The following is a 21,279-nucleotide window of genomic DNA, read 5'->3' as shown; positions in this document are numbered from 1 at the left end:
AGCCTTTACATTTAAGTAATTTCTAAATATTCTTAAACATTTTGGGGTAGTTTTTAGATAAAAATGTGCTTTCACGGAAAGAAGCAGATTTTTACCTTTCTCACTTAGCACCTGAAACTTGTGCTAAAGTTAATGAACCTCAACTGCATTACTCTGTTAAGTAACAAATGACAGATCCATAGCTCATTGAAGATAATTAAAAGTCTCTACTATTTCAATAAACAAACACCATGAACACTGTTCCCTCAGTTTCACGATGAGTGGTAAAGCTACCTGAGCGTTGAACTGATACGTTTCGTGGCTTAGTGGGCCCAAAAAGTACCACAATCATAATGTTTCAGGAAAACACAAATCGGTCCATTTCCTGAGGCTACGATAATATAGGGTTCATCAATAGACCACTAGAACACAGCAGTTTTAAATTGTGGAAGTCCGCAAAATAGATATCATAATAACAGCAACTGGGTTGATGGAGAAAGACCTCAGATTTGTCACAGCAACAGACTCTTCTTTCATTAAATCACAAAGACAAAAACCAGGAAAGAAGACAGCCATAAAGAGTAAAAAGTATTGCCAGGATTAAGTGTAATGAATGAAGGTTTCACCAAAGCAATGTTTTTCAGATAAAGAGAAAGATAAGCTGAAGTCCAATAGATAAGCACCAAAAAAGTTAGGAGAGAAGAAAGTTGAAAACTTTAAAAAATTGACATCTTGTTACAGAATCACAGAATGGGTAAGGTTGGAAGGAACCGCTGGAGATCTTCTAGTCCAACCCGCATACTCAAGTAGGGTCACCTAGAGCATGTTAGACAGGGTTGCGTCCAGGCAGGCTTTGAATGTCTCCAGAGAAGGAGACACAACCACAACCTCTTTGGGCAACCTGGTCCAGTGCTCCGTCACCCTCACAGTGAAGAAATTACCCCTCATATTCAAGTGAACCTTCCTGTGCTTCAATTTCTGCCCATTGCCCCTTGTCCTGTCACACGGGACAACTGAAAAGAGTTCGTCCCCATCCCCTTAACACCCTCCCTTCAGGAACTTGTACACATTGATAAGATCCCTCCTCAGACTTCTCTTCCCCAGGCTAAACAGGCCCAGCTCTTGCAGCCGTTCCTCATAGGGCAGGTGCTCCAGCCCTCTGATCATCTTTGTAGCCCTACGCTGGACTCTCTCCAGGAGCTCCATGTCCCTCTTGTCCTGGAGAGCTCATAACTGGATGCAGTACTTGAGATGAGGCCTCACCAGGGCTGAGGAGAGGGGCAGGATCACCTCCCTCCACCTGCTGGCAACACTCTTCCTAATGCACCCCAGGACACCATTGGCCTTCTTGGCCACAAAAGCATACTGCTGGCTCATGGTCAACCTGTCATCCACCAGCACTCCCAGGTCCTTCTCTGCAGAGCTGCTCTCCACCAGGTCAGCCCACAGCTTGTACTGGTGCCTAGGGTTATTTTTCCCCAGGTGCAGGACTCTGCACTTGCCCTTGTTGAACCTCAGAGGGTTCCTCTCCGCCCAACTCTCCAGCCTGTCCACGTCTCTCTGAATGGCAGCACAGCCCTCTGGTGTGTCAGCCATTCCTCCCAGCTTGGTGTCATCAGCAAACTTGCTGAGGAGGCACTCTGTCCCCTCATCCAGGTCACTGATGAAGAAGTTGAACAGGATGGGACTCATTTGACAAATGGAACAGTACTACACAAATGATCCTGTTCAGTGGAAGCGCAGTATCTATATTTCATGTAATCCATCTGGCAAAAGATCTAGAAGAGTAACACTGAATGAATGAATTGCACTTTTGGGCCACAAAACATTTTACTAAAATAGTTGGTGCAAACAGCAGTCCTGAGAGATGTATGTGTGCTATCACTGATATTTTACTGTCTGAAGCTCGGAGTTTGCTAAATGCCAGTCCCAGAGAAAGGGCATGAGTAAAGAAACCAATGCCCAGGCAAATATCAAACAAAAGAAGACCTAATTCCTTTGGATAGTGTGTTGCCAGCATTCCCATTGGTAGCATCAGCTGCTTAGGGCTTGGTCTTTGTTTTGCTGTACAAAATCTCTTTGAATTTCGTTAGGGCACAGGGTTTCATTTGTAATAGTCAAGACCTATAACTACTCAGCTCAGGTGGCTCTAATTATTACTTTGGCTTGAACTATTTGCCAGTATCTCACTGCAAATTATTAAATTACAGTTTGCCTCCCCTTCTCCTCTGTATAAGTCACAAATTACAAAATTTCAGAAGCTTGCCTTCTCTTTTATGTCACCTTTGTCCAAATGAATGTTTTCATAGCATTTCAGGAAAGTGAAGTATGCAAGCCTGAAAGTTTGCCAACATTTATCGAGGACTGTTTTTTCAGTGTAACAAAAGGAATCTATTTTCAGCATATACAAAAAGGTTCACAGCAGTATTCTGCCTTTTTTTTTTTAATCAGTATTAATTAGAAATTCACCAATGTAAGTTTTCTATTTAATTGCTAGGGGGAAAAAAAGGAAATTTTAGGTACAGATTTCAAATAGGAAGGAGAAAAATTCCTCATGGCATAGGTAATTAGTACAAGAACATCAAGATGGCATTATATCATGAAGAATCCTGTACATTAATGATTGAAAGCTGAAAGTACTTTTTATTTAGTTATTCTGGTCTCCTTTATAGCCATTATAATTTATTCCTGATGTTATGTTAGATGAATATGGTTTCTTTTCTTGTTGCTTTAACGGGCATCCTTTAAATACCACAGAGCTAAAGCATTTTTTATGGTTTCTTCATTATTAAACAAAAGTAACATTTATAATGGAATGTATTTCAAAGGAATGACACCAGCACTAACACTACAGATTATGAAGTCCAACCACCCTCATGAGTTGCATAAATTGATCTTGACAGCTGGAGTCACGAATGGTGCTGTGATGTGATATAAAGTTTACAGAGAACTTGAGTATGATGCCTTTGTTTGAATCACCCATACATCCTTACATAAACAAGACAAATGAATGGATTATAATCATCTTATATTTATGACATCAGTGTTCTTATAAGGAGCAAGAATTGTGCTTTGTTGTAGTATACCAGGATAGCATAAAAAATCATCCAGATCTCAGGGGATTAAATTCTAAAGAGATAGGCAGCTATTTTGAAGGAATGATATCACAATAATATAAGATACTGTCCATCATCTAGGATTTAGTGTCTGATTTCATGCATGACCTTAGGCACCTGCATTTGCAGAGTAAAACATGGTGTTTTTACCAAAAAAGGCTGCTTAGATCAAGAGATTTTCAGCTTTCAGCTAATCTTCCTGGTGATGTAATCTTCTACTGAAAAGGCCAAGAGCTGGCCATGCACTGAAGTGCCACGGAAGGGGAGCAACTCGCACGCTTGAAAAGGGTGTCGTGTCACTATACAGGGGACAGTGAAAGGGCCAGGTAGATATGTGAGCCTAAGAGCACATTCATATTGCAATGACAAACAACAGCAAATGAAAAAAAATCTCAGGTTTGGAGTTTCTTTTTTTTCCCCTTGGCTGAAAGTAAAGGGGAAATACAAAGAGAATTCTGAAGGAAAACACTGAGTAGGTTGGCAAATGTTCCTCTCAGGCATGAACAGAGAAAGACCAAAGATGCCAATTTGAAAATAAAACAAGTAGGTAAAAGATAATGACATTCTGGGTTAAAGGGGAACAGAGTCCAGTGTTTGGGTCCTGAGCTGATAGACAAAGTGAGGAAACTACTGACGTTTGACATGCTAGAAAACAAAGAGCCAGTGGAAGGATATTGGGAAGGGTACCATGGTCAAAATAACAGCCTCAGTGACTGACCTTTGCCATTGCATTCAGAGTGGATTTTGAAAAGCAATCATTTTTAATGTGATCATTTTTAATGAATGATCATTTTTAATGATTTTAAGGTCATGTATGCAAACAGGAGACTTGGTAGTAGAAAGGGGAGGCCAAGAACATATCACATAGCACTGAGGGAGTAACACAGTCTAGATTGAGAGAGTAAGTACAGCACAAAGGCTGTGATTCAGATAGGATGAATATTTGTGGTTGTTTTCCACTGTTTTTCGACATTTTCTTTTCTAGTAGATTAATCAAATTTTAGTCTATATGCTAATTAATTTCCATGAAGCAAGGCAACTTAGAAGTTTTCCTTAAGGATGATGCACATCAACTGAATCACAGCACTGCCCATTACAATGGAGTTGTATGTGGAGTCTATCTGGCCCTTACACTGGACTGAACAAGTCCCCCCATCAGTTCTGGCATCTTCATACAGTAGGGGCACAAAGCAGATGAAGATCTAGCCCATCGTATTTCACAGCTATGTGACACTTTGTGCTACAGTACCACACAATTTCTCTGCTTTTACAATACTTTAGATATTTTTTGCATTCTTGTCTTACTTTCTAATCTATCTCTTACTTTCCCTGATTTCCTCTCTTTTGATTATACTTACTACCTTTGTACTGCTGAATAAAAAAAGAACAAGATTTTTCTCTCACTCTAGACGTTGTGGTCCACCTAATCTGTACCCACACTACACAACATTTTGTCCTCAATTTCTTTTAACAGTGGATGCCTCTGTGGTTTAATTATTCTCCTGGATTTTTTTTCCCTTCTACTTTAGATCATGTTTTAGCATGATACTAAAGCTTTGTTTTGGATGCAGTGTGGTAAAGTACATAGGAGTAACTGCTGGAGGAATAAAGAAAACCAAACTATGCAGTCTTGTCTATATTTTCCTTTGAAACCTTTTCTAGACTATGTTATTCACAGTTTTATGCATGGAATTGGTTCAGAAATTGCAATCTGGCATGGGTCAAAACTCTCTTGTCCTGACACTAGGCACCACTGAGAAGAATCTGTCTCCATCTTCTGTAAACCTTTGTATCAGATATCTATACACACTGACAAGGTCCCCCAAAGGTCCTTCTCTTCTCCAGGCTGAGCAGTCAGCTCTCTCAGCCTCTCCTCATATGACAGGTGCTGCAGTCCCTTAACCATCTTTGTGGTTTTCACTGGACCTCAAGGCTCCAGCATGTCCGTGTCTCTGTTGTACTGGGGACCTCAGCACTGGACCCAGCACTCCAGATGCGGCATTGTCAGTGTTCAACAGAGGGGAAGGATCACCTCCCTTGACGTGGTGGCAATGCTCTTCCTAATGCAGCCAAGCGTATCATTGGCCTTCTTTGCCACAAGGTCACATTGTTGGCCTATGATCAATGGATTCCCAAGTCTTTCTCAGCAAAGCTGCTGTCCAGCTAGTCAACTCACAGCTTGTAACTAGTGCATGTGGTTATTCCTCCCCAGGGGCAGGATTTGGAATTTTCCTTTGTTGGACTTATGATATCCTTTTCGGCCCATTTCTCCAACCAGTTGCAGTCTCTCTGAATGCCCAACCACCTGGTATATGAACCACTTCTCTTGATTTTGTATCATCTACAATATTCTTAAGGGTTCACAATGTCCTGTTGTCCATGTTATTAATGAAGATGTCAAGTAGTATTGGCTTCACTACTGACCCCTGGGGGACACCACTATGAAATGGAAAATACTGCAGGTCACAGGGCATGGGATGTTTAAGCTACGAGGACCAATGTTTATTGCATATCCACTCGATAATCATACATTTCATTAAAACACATTTTGGCTCTTTTTATAGTTATTTTAGTTCTTCCTGGATTGAATCACAGTCAAATAAGGGCAGCCCTCAAGAATTCTGGAGCCTGGAGACAAAGAAGAAATTTTGCAGAAAGGAAAACTTTCCTTTGGTTGAGGAGGGTAGGATTAGATATCTTCTGGGAAAGCCTGATATCCTCAAATCCATGGGCCCAGATGGGATGCACCCATGGGTACTGAGGGAGCTGGCGGATGTTGTTGCCAGGCCACTCTCCATCATCTTGGAAAGGTCATGGAGAACTGGAGAGGTGCCTGAGGACTGAAAGAAAGCCAATGTCACTCCAGTCTTTAAAAAAGGGCAAGAACGAGGACCCAGGCAACTCTAGTTCGGTCAGCCTCCCCTCCATCCCGGCAAAGGTGATGGAACAGCTCATTCTGGATGCCATCACCAGACATCTGGAGGAAAAGAAGGTGATCAGGAGTAGTCAGCACGGATTCACCAAGGGGAAATCCTACTTAACCAACCTGATAGCCTTCTATGATGAAACGACTGGCTGGGTAGATGAGGGGAGAGCAGTGGACGTTGTGTACCTTGACTTCAGCAAGGCTTTTGACACTGTCTCCCATAACATCCTCCTAGAGAAGCTCAGGAAGTGTGAGTTAGATGAGTGGACAGTGAGGTGGACTGAGAACTGGCTGGAAGGCAGAGCTCAGAAAGTCGTCATCAGTAGCGAGGAGACTAGTTGGAGGCCTGTGGCTAGTGGAGGTCCCCAGGGCACAAAACTGGGTCCCATCCTGATCCACTTCTTCATCAGTGACCTGGATGAGGGGACAGAGTGCCTCCTCAGCAAGTTTGCTGATGATCCCAAGCTGGGAGGAGTGGCTGACACACCTGAGGGCTGTGCTGCCATTCAGAGAGACCTGGACAGGCTGGAAAGCTGCGCAGAGAGGAACCACCTGAGGTTCAACAAGGGCAAGTGCAGAGTCCTACACCTGGGGAAAAATAACCCTAGGCACCAGTACAAGCTGGGGGCTGACCTGGTGGAGAGCAGCTCTGCAGAGAAGGACCTGGGAGTGCTGATGGACAGCAAGTAGACCCAGAGCCAGCAATGTGCCCTCGTGGCCAAGAAGGCCAATGGTGTCCTGGGGTGCATTAGGAAGACTGTTGCCAGGAGGTGGAGGGAGGTGATCCTGCCCCTCTCCTCAGCCCTGGCAAGGCCTCATTTTGAGTCCTGTGTCCAGCTCTGGGCTCCCCAGGACAAGAGGGACATGGAGCTCCTGGAGAGAGTCCAGCGCAAAGATGGACTACAAAGGGCTACAAAGATGATCAGAGGGCTGGAGCACCTGCCCTATGAGGAACGGCTGCGAGAGCTGGGCCTGTTTAGCCTGGGGAAGAGAAGACTGAGGGGGGATCTTATCAATGTGGACAAGTTCCTGAAGGAAGGGTGTCAAGGGGACGGGTTCAAACTCTTTTCAGTTGTCCCATGTGACAGGACAAGGGGCAATGGGCAGAAATTGAAGCACAGGAAGGTTCACTTGAATATGAGGGGTAATTTCTTCACTGTGAGGGTGACGGAGCACTGGACCAGGTTGCCTAAAGAAATTGTGCAGTCTCCTTCTCTGGAGATATTCAAAGCCCGCCTGGATGCAACCCTGTCTAACATGCTCTAGGTGACCCTACTTGAGTATGCTGGTTGGACTAGATGATCTCCAGTGGTTCCTTCCAACCTTACCCATTCTGTGATTCTGTGAAATTTTAATTTAATTGCTAATCTAATTATAGGGTTTTTTTTCTCACTCAAATATTTTATAGATTTTTCAACTCTTTTTCCAGTAACAAAAGTAACCCTGAATCAGGGCCACATTGAAGCCATGTTATGTGATGCTGCATGGAATTACAACAACATATTTATTAAGGAATAAAAATTTAATAATGCAAACACTGTTGGCAATAGATAGGAACATTTTCAGGGCTACAGACAGAAGGCTTGAGGTGTGGTTTCAAGGAACTTACCCTCAGCCCTTCAGGCTATTGGCTCTGCTGCAAAGGAGGCCTAAGGGTCTCCCTGCAGTCTTCCAGACCTCAGCTCTGCTTGCTGCTGTAAGTCTGATGCCATGATCTATAGAGAAGTACAAAACCCCCAGTTCTACATAGCAGGCAGCAATCTATTTGTCCGCAGACACCTAGATCCATATGTCTGAAGAACTGAGCAGGATTTGTTTCTGTCTTTATAAAGACCAACAGTACAAGGTGCCCATACAGCAGTGAAAAATGTGGGATCTAACGTATGCCTTCAATGTGACTCTGAATCACCTTGCTCCACCTCTGAAGGGAACAGCTACATTTTGACTGGAAATGACTGTTCCTCCCAGGGACTTAGGCAGAGGGATATCTCATTTCTGGATCCCAGTTGGTCAGAAACAGTAAATACAATTGGTATAATTTTTAAACAGGAATTCTATCTAAAAGTATTTGAAAATAAGATCTGTATTTTGTTATAGTTTTGTTTCTTTCGCATTTTCATATGAAAACAGATGTGGATGGGGTTGCACTGCCTTTGGGAAAGGCTTATTCTGTATTTTCAGAACCTTTGCAGAAAGCTGTGGAGCCACTTCAAGGCATACATCTACTGCAAAATCTGCAGAAGTCCCAGGAGTATTTCCAGGATCCTAGATCTTGCTGTATGTCTTAGTCTTGCCCTCTGTTTTTGGGATGACACCAGACTGCATGGTGTCCCTGTCTCCTGGTTTCCTCAGAAAGGACTTCTGAAAATGTGAGCCAAACGTACGTCATGTCACAATCCAAACAGAAGCAAGTCTGGAAGAATACAGCTGTACAAGAAATGAGTTTTTATTATTTCTACAGCTGCAGATCAGAACATCAGAGACATTACAGATGGAAAAGTCTTATTAGATCATGTTGTCAATGTCCTTGCCAAGACAAGATTGTTCCTCACTGTTACAGTCAATAATTCTTCACCCAGGCTAGAGGTCATTATCTCATAGTCTCTTCAAACCCACTTTCCCAAAGTTTTCTCCCTTTCTGGCTTAGCTTTTATCACACTAGGCAGAAATATTGTATAAAACACTCCTTCAGCAGAAAAGACAGATGGTTTAGACATAAAAAGGATTAACATCCCTACTAATAACTCGATAATGGGCTTGCTCATACTTTCCTGAAACATCCATAACTCCAGGCTCCAGTATGATATTATGATATCTGGAAAAGGTCTTCTTCATACAGCTTTCAGTATAGGAATACGTTTACAATTGGAGAGCAACCACGGTGCTGAACACACTATTGACTTTGATCTAGTTTGTGGATGGCCATATAGGTTTCCACTTATTTTTCTGAACAGTGCTGTAGGAGCTCAGGATCTGTGATTCATGTAAAATTCCCTGAAGACTTGGTTGGATTTGTGAAAAAAAATCTTATGAGCTAGAAATCTCCCTGTGTATTTCTACTCCTTTCCCCAGATTAAAGTGCACTTTTTAAAAAAAAAAAAAAAAAAAAAAAAAGGAATTATTCTGTGTAATCGTTGGCAATCTTGATGAATTAAGCAGAGTTATGGCAGAAATGTGGCATCTGCTGATTATAGAATTCAACATCCTTCTCAGCTTCATAATTAAAAAAATTACCAGTCTGAAAGTCCTAGAGTCCTATTTCTCTGGCAGCTGGGATGCCTGGGCAGCCCCCAAGAGGCAGGCAGCAGAAACCCATTTCAAAGTAATTTGGCTTTTGGCATCACAGTACTGAGATTCAAAGTTCAGAAAGCCTCTAACACCATGGCTTCACAGCCAGAATTTCCAGTAAAGGAGAGCAGAGTTGACTGAAATAACAAGTGAAAATCTGGATGTGTTAGCTGAAAATAGATAGATGATGAGCCATATGTGCAGTCTTAGCATGTGTCAGGCAAGCAGCCTTCCAATAGAAGGAGGTATTTAACACCATTGCCAAGGACACTGATGGTGCACACTTCATGCAAATGTCATCATCCAAGCGAAAGTAGAATCAGCTCACACTGTCATGCACACAGGAGAAAGCTACAAGAATTATCAAAGGAGTGAAAGCTCTTTTTCAGAGAGCATGAGGAAAAATTTTGTTTGTTCAGCCTTGTAAAATTGAAAGGTAGGAGAAACATGATTGTTCTCTCCTCATATTCAAAGTAGGCTGAAGATCTATTGAAAATAAATAGTATTCCTGGTGGAAGAGTTAGCAAGAATACTTTTGTGAAGAACATTAGATGAAGAGTTTTAATCTCTAAAAAGCAGTGCTTTCCAAAGCAGGAGTCAGGACTTAGTTGCCAAGAAGCACCTTTTGTTTCTATGATGCTAAGATTACAAGAGGCAAAGCTTCTGATGTGGATCCTACTGTCCAGCTGTCCTGAAAGATTTCCTKCTTCTCTTTTAATTCAGTGCTGTTTAGAATAAATGTCAGAAGCAGAATCCAAAATTAAACCTTTCCATATGGCTGCCTCAGCCACAGCCTACAGTATCCCACTGTTCCTGTTCATCTTTCTCTGAATATTGCATGTCTTTAATACTTGGCCCAGCAGTGGCCCTATTCATTAGGAGTGGACACTGCTCAGATCTATACCTGTAGTAAGGACTGCCTCATGACAGAGTAGAGGCTGAAATCCCTCAGTCTAAGGGAAACCTAGAACTCAAGATTTTCCACTTCCAGGACAAGACCTCTAACTGCTAGACAATTAAATCAGCAGCCAGTAATTCTATCACTACCCACTCTGAAAGAAAAGGTTTCTTTTTTGAGGTGCTAGGTCTGTCAGTATGCGCCAGAGGTTCCCTAAGCATTTCTAATTAACTAGGGTATTAGAGGCTGTTCCTTTCAGATTAATGTAGAACATGCAGAAATCTTTCAGAACGATCATGGAAGTCCAAAATACTTTAGTGAAGTGACCTTTGCATGAGGAAAGGGCATAGGTAGAAGCTTCAGTTAAGTCTAACTCCTCTTTGGGATCTAGGCTTTAAAAAGCTGGAGTGGGCTCTCTACCCAAAACTTTACTAGCACCAAAGAGTCTTATTAATCAATAACATGTGCCACTGACACAGAATAATTGCAGAAAAATGTATCCACAGTTTGTTCAATAGGAATCTTTAGAGCCTTATCTATTCATACTAACTATGTACAGTGAGTTTTTCAGATGGATTTTTTTAATGCATTTTGTAACTGTACTCAACTGCAAATGTCAAAATTTGCAGCATAGCTAGACAGCATGATTCAAATGAGCTTAGGACAGCAGCTAGTCACTCTGCAGTGTTAAATAAAGAAAACTTCTTTAAATTTTATAGAAGCAGTCAGAGTTAGATGCTACTTATGTGCCTGTGGTTTAGAAGTGCTGGAAAATCCAGATACACACACTTCTTTTGATCAAGGACACAGGTTAGTTTTGAAGGGTAGATTCTGTTTTAAAAGTTAAAACATACTACACTGACAAAAATGACACCTTTACTACCAAGATCCTCAAGCCAGTGCTAAACAGCACTTTTTGGATTTTTGGTTTTCTCCCTACCCAAAATTCCACATCAATAAAATGGATCATGGCATGGCTTAGCTGGTGACATTTATGACTCTCCTTCTAGTAGTGCTGACACACTGCCATCCGATCCAGGCATGAAATTATGATCCCTTTGTGTTTTCTGTGTGAACATTGTTAAAAATACTTCTGCAGTGGAAAATGACCACGTAAGGAGTAACAAATACTGAAGATATAAAACAGATTTTTTCGTCTCGCTTCTGTTCCTGGATGTTTTTTCATTCATTCATGGGTGATGAGGCACTGTAAGAGATCTGACCCGGCTCTCCCCTCACCTCTGGGCACACATGTCCCCTGCACAGCATGCAGTAGGAAATTGATGCATGTCCCAACGTCACCCTAACATAGGGATGACTACACGGCATACTCGTGCCCAGCACCTCAGAAGTACTCTCAGGTCACACAGGAACTCTTTCATCAGGTTGACTAACCTTCTTGCTCATACAGGGAGGAGATTCCCCAATATTAATTTCTGTGCACTATTAAACTGTAGCAAGCATTTTCTTCTGTAATTTTATTATGTGATTTCCCTTTGTGATACAGTTAAAGCTTTGGGTTTTATTTTGTTTTTGTTTTTGTTTTTTTCTTTTTTAAATGTCACTTTTAAGAATGTCTAAGAATCTACAGAAAAGCAAGACCAGGAGAGAAAATTTTTATTTGAGCAATGGCTACAGCTGGAAGTAACAGACAAGCTTTCAGGTACACAAGCCTGTCTTCGGGGCTGAAGTGGAAGCATTCATTAATTAAGTTACACAGAACTAAAAAGACAGGTTACTTTATACGATTAATTTGAGAGAAACAAGAAGTATGTCTGGGATAAAGATTTTACCAGCTGTTTTGTTAGAGATGGTAAGTGGATATCATATTGAGGGAGAAATCCTATCCCTACAGGCACCAATGGGAGTTTTGTCATTACTTTTAGTGGAGCCAGGCTTACATCATAGTACTTTTCTTTTTTCACTCTGTCTCTGTTAGTGAATCTGAGCCAAACTTTAAAATATATGGTTCCAGTGGGTTGAAATATCCAATATTCATGCTCTAAACACTAACTGACTACAACAAAGAGAGCTGTGGGAAAGAGATGCTGAAGAGTGGATGGGTGAGATCCATATCACTTTTCTCTTGGATGCAGAAGACATAGTGGATTCCTAAGTCTCACCTGCTTAATAGTAAGTAGACCAAATACAGTTCTTGGTCTATACCATACACAGGAAAAAGTAAAGGCTGCACTTATGATTATCACCTATATGAAGCTGCAGGAGTGAAAGTATCAGCTTTCAAATACCAGTGCAAGAAACAGAACATTTGGGCTATGGACTAAGATAGGCTTAGTCAAAACATAGCTTAATTTTTTTTCATTTTCATTTTTTTCTTTTTTTTTCAAGGAACTGACTTACTGAAAGAATAAGGTAACTGGGGATTCTGATTTATTGATTTTGCTATTAATTAAGAAAGACTCTTCTCATGTTTGGGTAACTATATTCCAGAGTTCTTTGAAACAAGCCCAGCTAATTCACTTTTAGGGATTTTTCCCCTCTTAACTGAACTATCCTTTTCATCGCACCAGATAACCTTAGCAGCTTGGCAGTACATCACTTACATGTTTCCAAAATACTTTTAGGAGGTTCGTATCAAATTTCAGTCATGTGACAGACATGGAACTAGTCTGCAATGATTTACAAATACTGGGTGCAATCTGGCTATTGGAATTTTTATGGTGGGGTTATGTAGGTTAACTGAATTGTGTTACTGAAAAACAAGTTATAAGGCAAATAGTGCTTCAGGACAGGACATTTTTCAGTAAACACACACGGATCATTACAGGACAGCTGGAGAGCCACTCTTAATCAGACTTTGTCTTGATCACTCACCTTTGTATGTCTACACTGTCCAAAACTTACCTCAGCAGCTTACTCCTTGCTCTCACTGTCACACATGTTAGTCTTCTACTGGAGTTTCTTTGAAGCTTCCTCCAAAACAAAAATTGCCTATCTCCAGATGATAGATCAATCAAGGACCCCAATCCACGAGCAGTATGGAGTAGGTTGTACAAAGTCTGTTCCCTCACTCCTACATACAGAAGATCTGTGGACTTTCCATCCTTAAAACTTCTTACATGATCTCATACCATGCCCCAGGACATTTATCATACAGTCTCAGTTTCTGGCTGGATCATTCTGCTGGTTTGCAACACAGACTTCACAGTATCTTAGACACTTTGAACTGAAAGGCACACAGAAATAATTTTAAGGTCAAGAGAAGGCATGAGTTCAAGCACTGTATGGATGAGCCAATCCACCTCAAAGGAACTGCTCTGAACAGCACGGTGCAACGACTGACCATCATGTGGCTGGATGACCAGGCATCACTCCCAGAGGCAGATTTAGTTATGGCAGTGTAGCTACTAGCAAAGAGCATTGTCAGGAAACCTAGGGCCTGAGAAAACACAGGTACTCAGGCTTGTTAATAAAGCTGCTCAAACATATTCAGGCAATCACACATGGCCACATAGATTTTTTTATGGAGGTCTGCCCAGTTAAACACTACAATTTACTTTAGCTTTCAGCACAGTAAGTGTTTGTCCAGTTAGTTTTTAACAACATCTCTATGTCAGACCTTCTTTCTACTGTTTAAATGAAACAGTGTTTTGCTTTAGTGAGCACCATGTATCTGCACTGGGGAACCAGGGAGCATTTTCTAGCTCCAGACCTGAGGGCACCTCTTTGTCAGATTGTGACTGCAAGCTGGTCAAAACTGAATGCATACCTCTCACTGGCCCAGGTTTTCCGGCAGAAGAAAACCCAGGTATATGGACACAGAGAGAGTTGCAGTTTGCTATGTCAAGTCCCCCGGGAGGATAAGCAGGAGACCAGGGCTGTGAGAACAACTTGGAGCACACCTGCACAGTCATAATTCATCTCTGCTCACAAAGATACAGAAGAAGGGCCTCAGCGGCTGAACCCAGCCGAGGCTGTTAGGTAACCAGTGTCTGATCTAACGATAGGTGAATCCTATATGTCTTCCCAGGAGAGATGAAGACATGATGTTTGCTCTATTAGAAGTATACTTTCAGACACGCCTTAAAATGCTTAGGTGTTCACACAGCAAAAAGGCCAAACATCCCAAATCATCCAGTACGATCTTAATGCAGGGACAACATCTTAACAGAAAATGCTGGGCTTGTATTTTGCCCTAGTTTTTCTGTCAGGCCTCTTTTCCAATACTGCAACAAAAAAGAATGAGACAGGGGCTCTAATCATGGCTTTGATCCCGTTCTTCAAGCCAGATTATACAATGTGATGAATTTCCCGATTGCATAAATCATGTCTGCTTTCCTCTGCTTCGCTTAAGAAAGATTTATAGGTCCCCTAATCTTGACTAATCTCAAAATTGTTAGGTTGCTTGTATCACTGTGTTTTACTAGTAGCTTGGTGAGTTTCAATGCACAAATTGGTCTCAGCTGGAAATGCATCATACATGGTGCTAGCTGAAAGGACAGCGCTAGACAACTTGCAGGCCAGCACAGATTCGTCAATGTTTGCATTCTCCCACACTTTCTGACTATTTCCCAAACCCAGAAGTACATCTGCTAGTGTAATCACACTGTGTATGTACTCTGCCTGCAGATCCAGGCAGCCTGGCCAACAAGAAAACCTTTGCCACACTAACTTAGCAAGCAGGCCTGTGCTGCGCGTAAGTCTGCACAAAACTGGAGCTCCCTATAGTGAATTCAACTTCCTCTTCAGTAAACAAGGATAAATCTTGACTTATTCAGGAGATACATCATGTTTCTAAACTGGGAATTTGATTCATCTCGCTCAGCCTGAGTGAGTGTTCTTCACCCAAAAAAGGAAGAGGCATTTTAGTGAACGTAAGTCTGATGCACAGTGTGTGCAGCATTCAGCTATTTTCGTTAAATCTTTTAAAGTATCTTGTGTCAGATTTAATCTTTAATATTTAGATTTCATTCCCAACACATTTAAGCAGCCTTGGTTTTTAACTAGCTGCAGTAAAAATTTGTATTTTGAAATTATACACAGAATTAGGAAATGAAAGAAAAAAAAAAACACCGATTGTAGTAAAGGCTGTTTTTGTCAGTGTCAGTATTTTGTCAGTATTACTATAGGAACAGCAATATCTATAGTAATAATAATAACAAGTAATGATAATAATAATGTATGCTTACAGCCTTAAAGACCATTCAGAGGCCACAGCTATAACCATGTATGAACATATTATACACCCGAAATATGATGACCCTAGGTATCGTGTCCAGTTCATTCATCATCGGATTTTGTTAGAGAGGAAACCCGTAAAAGATACTGCTTACCTTCTTATTAAAATGAAATGCTGAGCAAATTCATCAACTATGTGGTCTTGATCGTAAGAGCATATACGCTGCATATAAAGAGAATGGAAAAAAAAAGAAAGAAATCTGGTTGTCGCTCTGGAGAAAGAGATCAGGAAGTTGCTATTATGCTTTCTAAATGTCAGTTATGCCATAGGAAGTACTAGTTTCTACAATGTTTCAAAAAAAAATCCAGGGTTGCACACAGAAATTAGGCTAAAGGAGAGATCGCAATGTGTCAGTTTAGGAGATCATGCCATATTGGCTCTTTTCATGATATGAATATGGACATCAGAATTTTCCGAAGAAGGAAAACCATTTCATAGCAAAAATTGTCAGACTGTGCCCTTAAATTGCCGTCTTGACCACAGAATTACAGTCAATATAAAAGGAAAAGACTGACAGCTAGACATTTCAAAATAGATGTTTTACAGGAGCCCAGAGGATTTAGGCACTTAGCTCCCACAGAAGTTCAAATGACAGGCAAGCTCAAAGACGAGTAGGTGTCTATCCCAATGAGGATAAATAAAGGAAAAAAAAGATTTTGAACATAGTTTTAAATTCAGAAAATAGAAGTGTCAGTATCAAATTTTCTTTAGGTAGAAGTCCTAAGTATCAATAGGCAGAAGTAGCAAGAGGGTCCCTTTGACAGAACTTTATTGTAGATTGTAGTGAGCCAGACTATATACCATACACACGCCTAGCTATTCACTCCCTCAGCTCCTACAATCCGTTGGTCTTTTTCTCAAGTACCATAATGTCCAGTGGAGCTTGTGAGCCCAGCCTCTGTGAGAGAAAATAAAGGCAAATTTTTCTTGAGCGCTCTCTGACAATTCTCCTTGTTAAAACAGTTTTGATATAATTAATGGAGAAAATATACTTTCCTAATGGTAGAGTTCTACTACTGCATAGGATTTTGAAAACACTAATTAATTGGATCATACCTATTACATGTTTCAACAAAAAAATTGCTATAAAAGATGCAATTTAATTTACCTGTCATGTGATTTTGATCTATGTATTTTGCTATATGCTTAAGTTTTTAACCTAAACAGGAATAATGACAAGCTTTAAATAAGTCATCGTGATTTATATTGACTAAGACTGGATAAGGGATTTTCTTACTAGAGCTGGTATGTTTGCAGAAAATGGCTGACATTTTATATTGTAATACATTTAAATGTTTTATTTATTTAAATAGATTGTGAGCATTCGTTACACTTTCACCACTAGGCAAATATGGGGCATAAATCACATGTGCTAGACCATGTCAATTAACACGTGTAAAATTTCTCTTGTGCGCTATAGAAATTCAACGAAATATGAAGAAGATTAAAGGTGCTGATTCATCAAGGGTGTGACCAGGGCAGGCAAGTGGGACTATTGGTCAGCACAAATGAACAAAAAAAAGTCACTTAAACATACTGTATTACATAACCCACTGCACTGAAACTTATAATGTCCTTTTTTTTGAAGAGTACCCTTTATTCCAAGCTGAATTCATTTCCTGAATGACACTCAAGTCGTTTCTCCAAAACACAGAAGTGCTATGTGGAAGAAGTAGTCTGTGTATATTTTAATATAAATCATCTGCTCTTTAGCCTCCTTTGTGCATTTTAGCTTTTATAGTTTTCATTCGCAGTCACTCATCTTGTCTGTCCTGAGAGAATATTTCTTTAAGCTTAACTGACATCTCTAAGATTTTGCAATGCATGACACTGAAAACAGAAAGGATCCGTACAGAATTTCATCCAAGAATTTTTGTTATCATAATTATTTGAAATAATGCCTTTTTTCTCTTTTTTTAGATTAGATTCTATAATTTTAGGTTGTATTCTTTATACAAGTATTTTAGGATGAAAAGCGGTTACTTACTTTTTTCTTTCATAAACATAATATATTTAAAGATAAAATTAATATTTATTCACCAAATCACATGATAAAAATGAACGTAAATAAAACTCTTAGCTATGATAACAGCCAGCTGAGATCCCAGGATCTTGAGAGGTCATTGTGTAGCTTGGAGTGTTACATTTCTGTATTTTTTCCCCAACTATTCATTACCCTGAACTACTCCTTGTCTCTAAGACATGTGCAAAAAAATGATTGATCCCCAGAGCTGTCTCCGTGCAGGAGATAGTAAATCCTATAGTAGACTGAACCATTAATTAAAAATCACTGTGCACAGTGTGCCCATGATACTGAATTGCTCAAACGAGACAGTGGGTAGTAGTCAAAAACTGCCAGTGGGAACTGTTGGGTTTTGTTGTGGTGTATCCTGGGTGATATAAGTTCCTGACTAGCTGTGGCTAGGGAGGACACTTGTGTGAGGAACCTATAGTAAATTTCCAGGCAAGACCACTGTGGGATTTTTTTCAGCCAACGTATTTTGCATCTGTGCAGAATTATTCTGTTTTCTTCTGGGGAAAAAAAATAAAAAAAACTTTTCTTGAGAAAATACCTTTGAGCAGTTTTTTTTTTTTTTTTTGCCCTATGTTTTAGACAAACAATTTGTCAATACATTCATTATATTTTATTCTTCCAGTTCATAGGAGGTTTCTGTGCAATGATTTCCTTTCTCTCTCTTTTTTTTATCCTTTACAAATATAAAGTTTTATAGCAAATCAAAGTCCTCAGATATGAACTGGCATGAAGAATTTCTAATGTAAGGTTTCATTTGTACAACCCCTTAAGCACATGTTTAGTATATTCATTTACTCGAGGAAACTTTTTCTATGCATAAAGATCTGAAACTTCTGATTAGTTTCTGAAACCCGGTCTTGGCTAAGTGCACTTTCATAAGCAAGGGCTTAAGTGTTAATCCCTGTAAGTGTTAATCAGAATGATGAAGGTTTCAAAGAGGAGCCCTAAACTTGTCCATTTTCGTGTTTCAAAGGAGGGTGGTTATTGTGCCCTTCATTCATAGAGAGCATTCACATCACAGAAGGAGCTCACATCATTGACGGTACAGTGATTTCACTAGGACTGTCTAGGAAAGGTGCTACTCGTTGTGAGGAGGACTTTCACAAGTGGGTGCCAAAAGTGGATAAAAAGGAAGAATGAAGATAAATATGTGCTTTCATATATAAATGGTTTCAAGGTATGTCCTTTATACTTTCATTGCTGAAAGATTTTCTGTATCATCAGGTTTGGAGGTTTTTGTGTGTTCATATACAGTTTTTGAGAACTTCTGTGGTAAAAGAAAAAGTAAAAGGAATCTCTAGACATTTAGATATCCTAGACGGAGAATTTAGTCAACGCTCCAGTAACAAACTGATTTAACAAAAGAATCTAATGTTGTGAGATAGTAAACATAGTATGCATCCAACCCAAATGTATAAAATTTTTCTGCTGAAGAACTGAAGTCCTGTTTAGATGTATATCAGGTTCAAACTTGGAAGTGGCTTCTAATAAGAGGCAGTTGTATGGAAACCTTATGTTGTCTTCTGAGATCAGCATGTTGGATGAAATAATTGCAGTGTTTATTGTGCTTATGCATATTGTACTAAAAAATGCAAAATATTTTATCATTTGTTTAAAAAATCACTGATAAGAAATGGGATATCTATTGATATATTATGCTTTTTTGATTATTTTTATCTCATAAAATATGGAAAGATATCTGAAAGATCTATCCATCTTGTATGCCATGTTTTTGTGGAGTAAAGTCACAAAAGATAGACTATGTGGAGTTCCTGTAGTACTGGTCTTTTAAACAGTGCCCAATTTCATTTCAAATAGTAAGATAACAGTCCAGTCTCTATGCTATCTAGGTTCAGGCTGTGAGTATCTCATCTCTTGTATAACCTACAGTCAAAAGGATTTTGTGAGAAGCTTCATAAAGCCACCTGTGCTTCTGTCGCCTCTCCCAACTACATTCCAGTTTGTGAGTGATACTGACCACAGCAGATTTATGTTCTTGTGTGCTCCCTGCCTTCTCGATTCCTCGCATATGCCGTTCCTAACATGCACCTTCTTCCTCCGACACCATGGGGGATATGCATGGCTGGCCCGCAGCATAGTAAAGCTGTTTCTGCTGGAAGGGAAGTTACAACTGACGTTCAAGCTGCAATACCTTCCCCACTGGTCGAGAACCTGAATCCTATTAATATCATTAAAAATTATTTATACTGCAGTATCCCCTACATGTCAAGGTTAGAAAGTATAAAAATATCAGTATTGCCCATGATACAAAGAGTTTAAATTTAAGATATTTTAAGTCAGCTAACAAATAGCTGGCATAACAGATGAATTCTGAAGCCTAAGCCTGGTCAACATGATAAATAGCAGGCTTAGTTATCTCACCAGACTGGTCCAAAGAGTTTTATAGTGTGTCCTACTTATTTAATAGATGATTTCAGCTCATCATGTAATGAGGGTACTCTGAAGTTCATATTTACACGGTTAACATTTAAATAACCATTTGTTATATCTTTTGTGGAAAATATGTTCCAATGCCACTGTCAGTTTTTCCTCATATATTTCCAAGATGTTTTCTCTTAATTGTTCTCCCAGCTTTATTCATTACTGTCATCAATTACTCTTGCCCATACACTTCTTTCCACAATCCCAGTATGAAAAATATCAGCCATATGTCTAATGTCATCATCTACTCCATACTGCCTTCTGGCAGCTGTGGACAGCAACAAAAACAGTTGAGTTCAAAGGACCACATTTTTTTTTCATAAAATCTGCATCTTATTATATCATTTTGGAAACAGAAGCCTAAAGTCCTGACTTTGAATATCTGTACAAGCCCAGGTCCATTTATTTTTTAAGATACCTGTCTGAGTCTCATATTTAAGCTTGGAGTAAGCAGACTGCCACATATTTCCCTAACTCTATAAGCCAACATGTTCCACCTCTCTGTTGTCTTCTATCTGTAAAATTTTTCAAGCCATAGACAACAGATCATGCAAACATACTTTATCATGCTAGTGCTTTTATCTCTTTGAGGTCTCATATGGCACAAGTTTTCTTTGAGACATGTCTGCTATTGAGTATTCAGATTTACCATACTGAACTCTATATGTCCTTTGTAGCACTAATTATTTTGTGATAATTGTTTTTGATGTTACATTAAGACTAGTTTCACTTACTGCTTGTAATAAAAGCAGTATAGTCTCCAGGGTAGATGGACTAAATCCAGCTGGACATTTTCCCTTCTTTTAGAAATAGGAGCCTCCCAGTTACCGTTTGAGCATAGCTTGCTTCTTGCCCAGTCAGCGTTGTTGAAGTTATGCAAAAGGAATGAACCCAATTAACACAGTTCCCTGAGGCTAGAGGAAACTTTCAAGGGTGGACCCATGTTTCTTGCAGACATCCCTGGAAAGGGTTTTAGAGCCATCATTTTAGAAAATTTGTGACCTGCTCCTTATGTAGGCATTACAGTTATTTCTGGAATTTATGAATAGACAATAGATTAAAACAAGCAGAATAGACATTCTGCTTGTTTTAATCTGTAATATTTTGACTTTGCATCCGAATGAAGCTGCTGGTGGCATCTTTCCATTGATAGCTGGTTATCATGTCATCATACTATTGTCTCTGAATCACAACAACCTGCAGATCCTGTTGCTTTGACATCTAGGAAAACTGATCCTGCTTTAACTCAGCAAATGAAGGGAGGGACCTATGTAAAATCCCTTCTAGTGCTCACCACCAATGCCTTGAACAGGGCGGAAGTGATGTGTGCACTGGCTTGGGTGATTTGGCTCAATAATACCTTTAGCTATTTGAATTCTCTGTTGCTTTTCTAAA

Source organism: Rhea americana, unplaced genomic scaffold, assembly GCF_003343005.1.
Source record: "Rhea americana isolate MKP2758 unplaced genomic scaffold, rheAme1 scaffold_65, whole genome shotgun sequence".
NCBI classification, from domain to species: Eukaryota; Metazoa; Chordata; class Aves; order Rheiformes; family Rheidae; genus Rhea; species Rhea americana.
The sequence above is the reverse complement of the archived record's forward strand: the minus strand, read 5'-3'. Positions refer to the sequence as shown.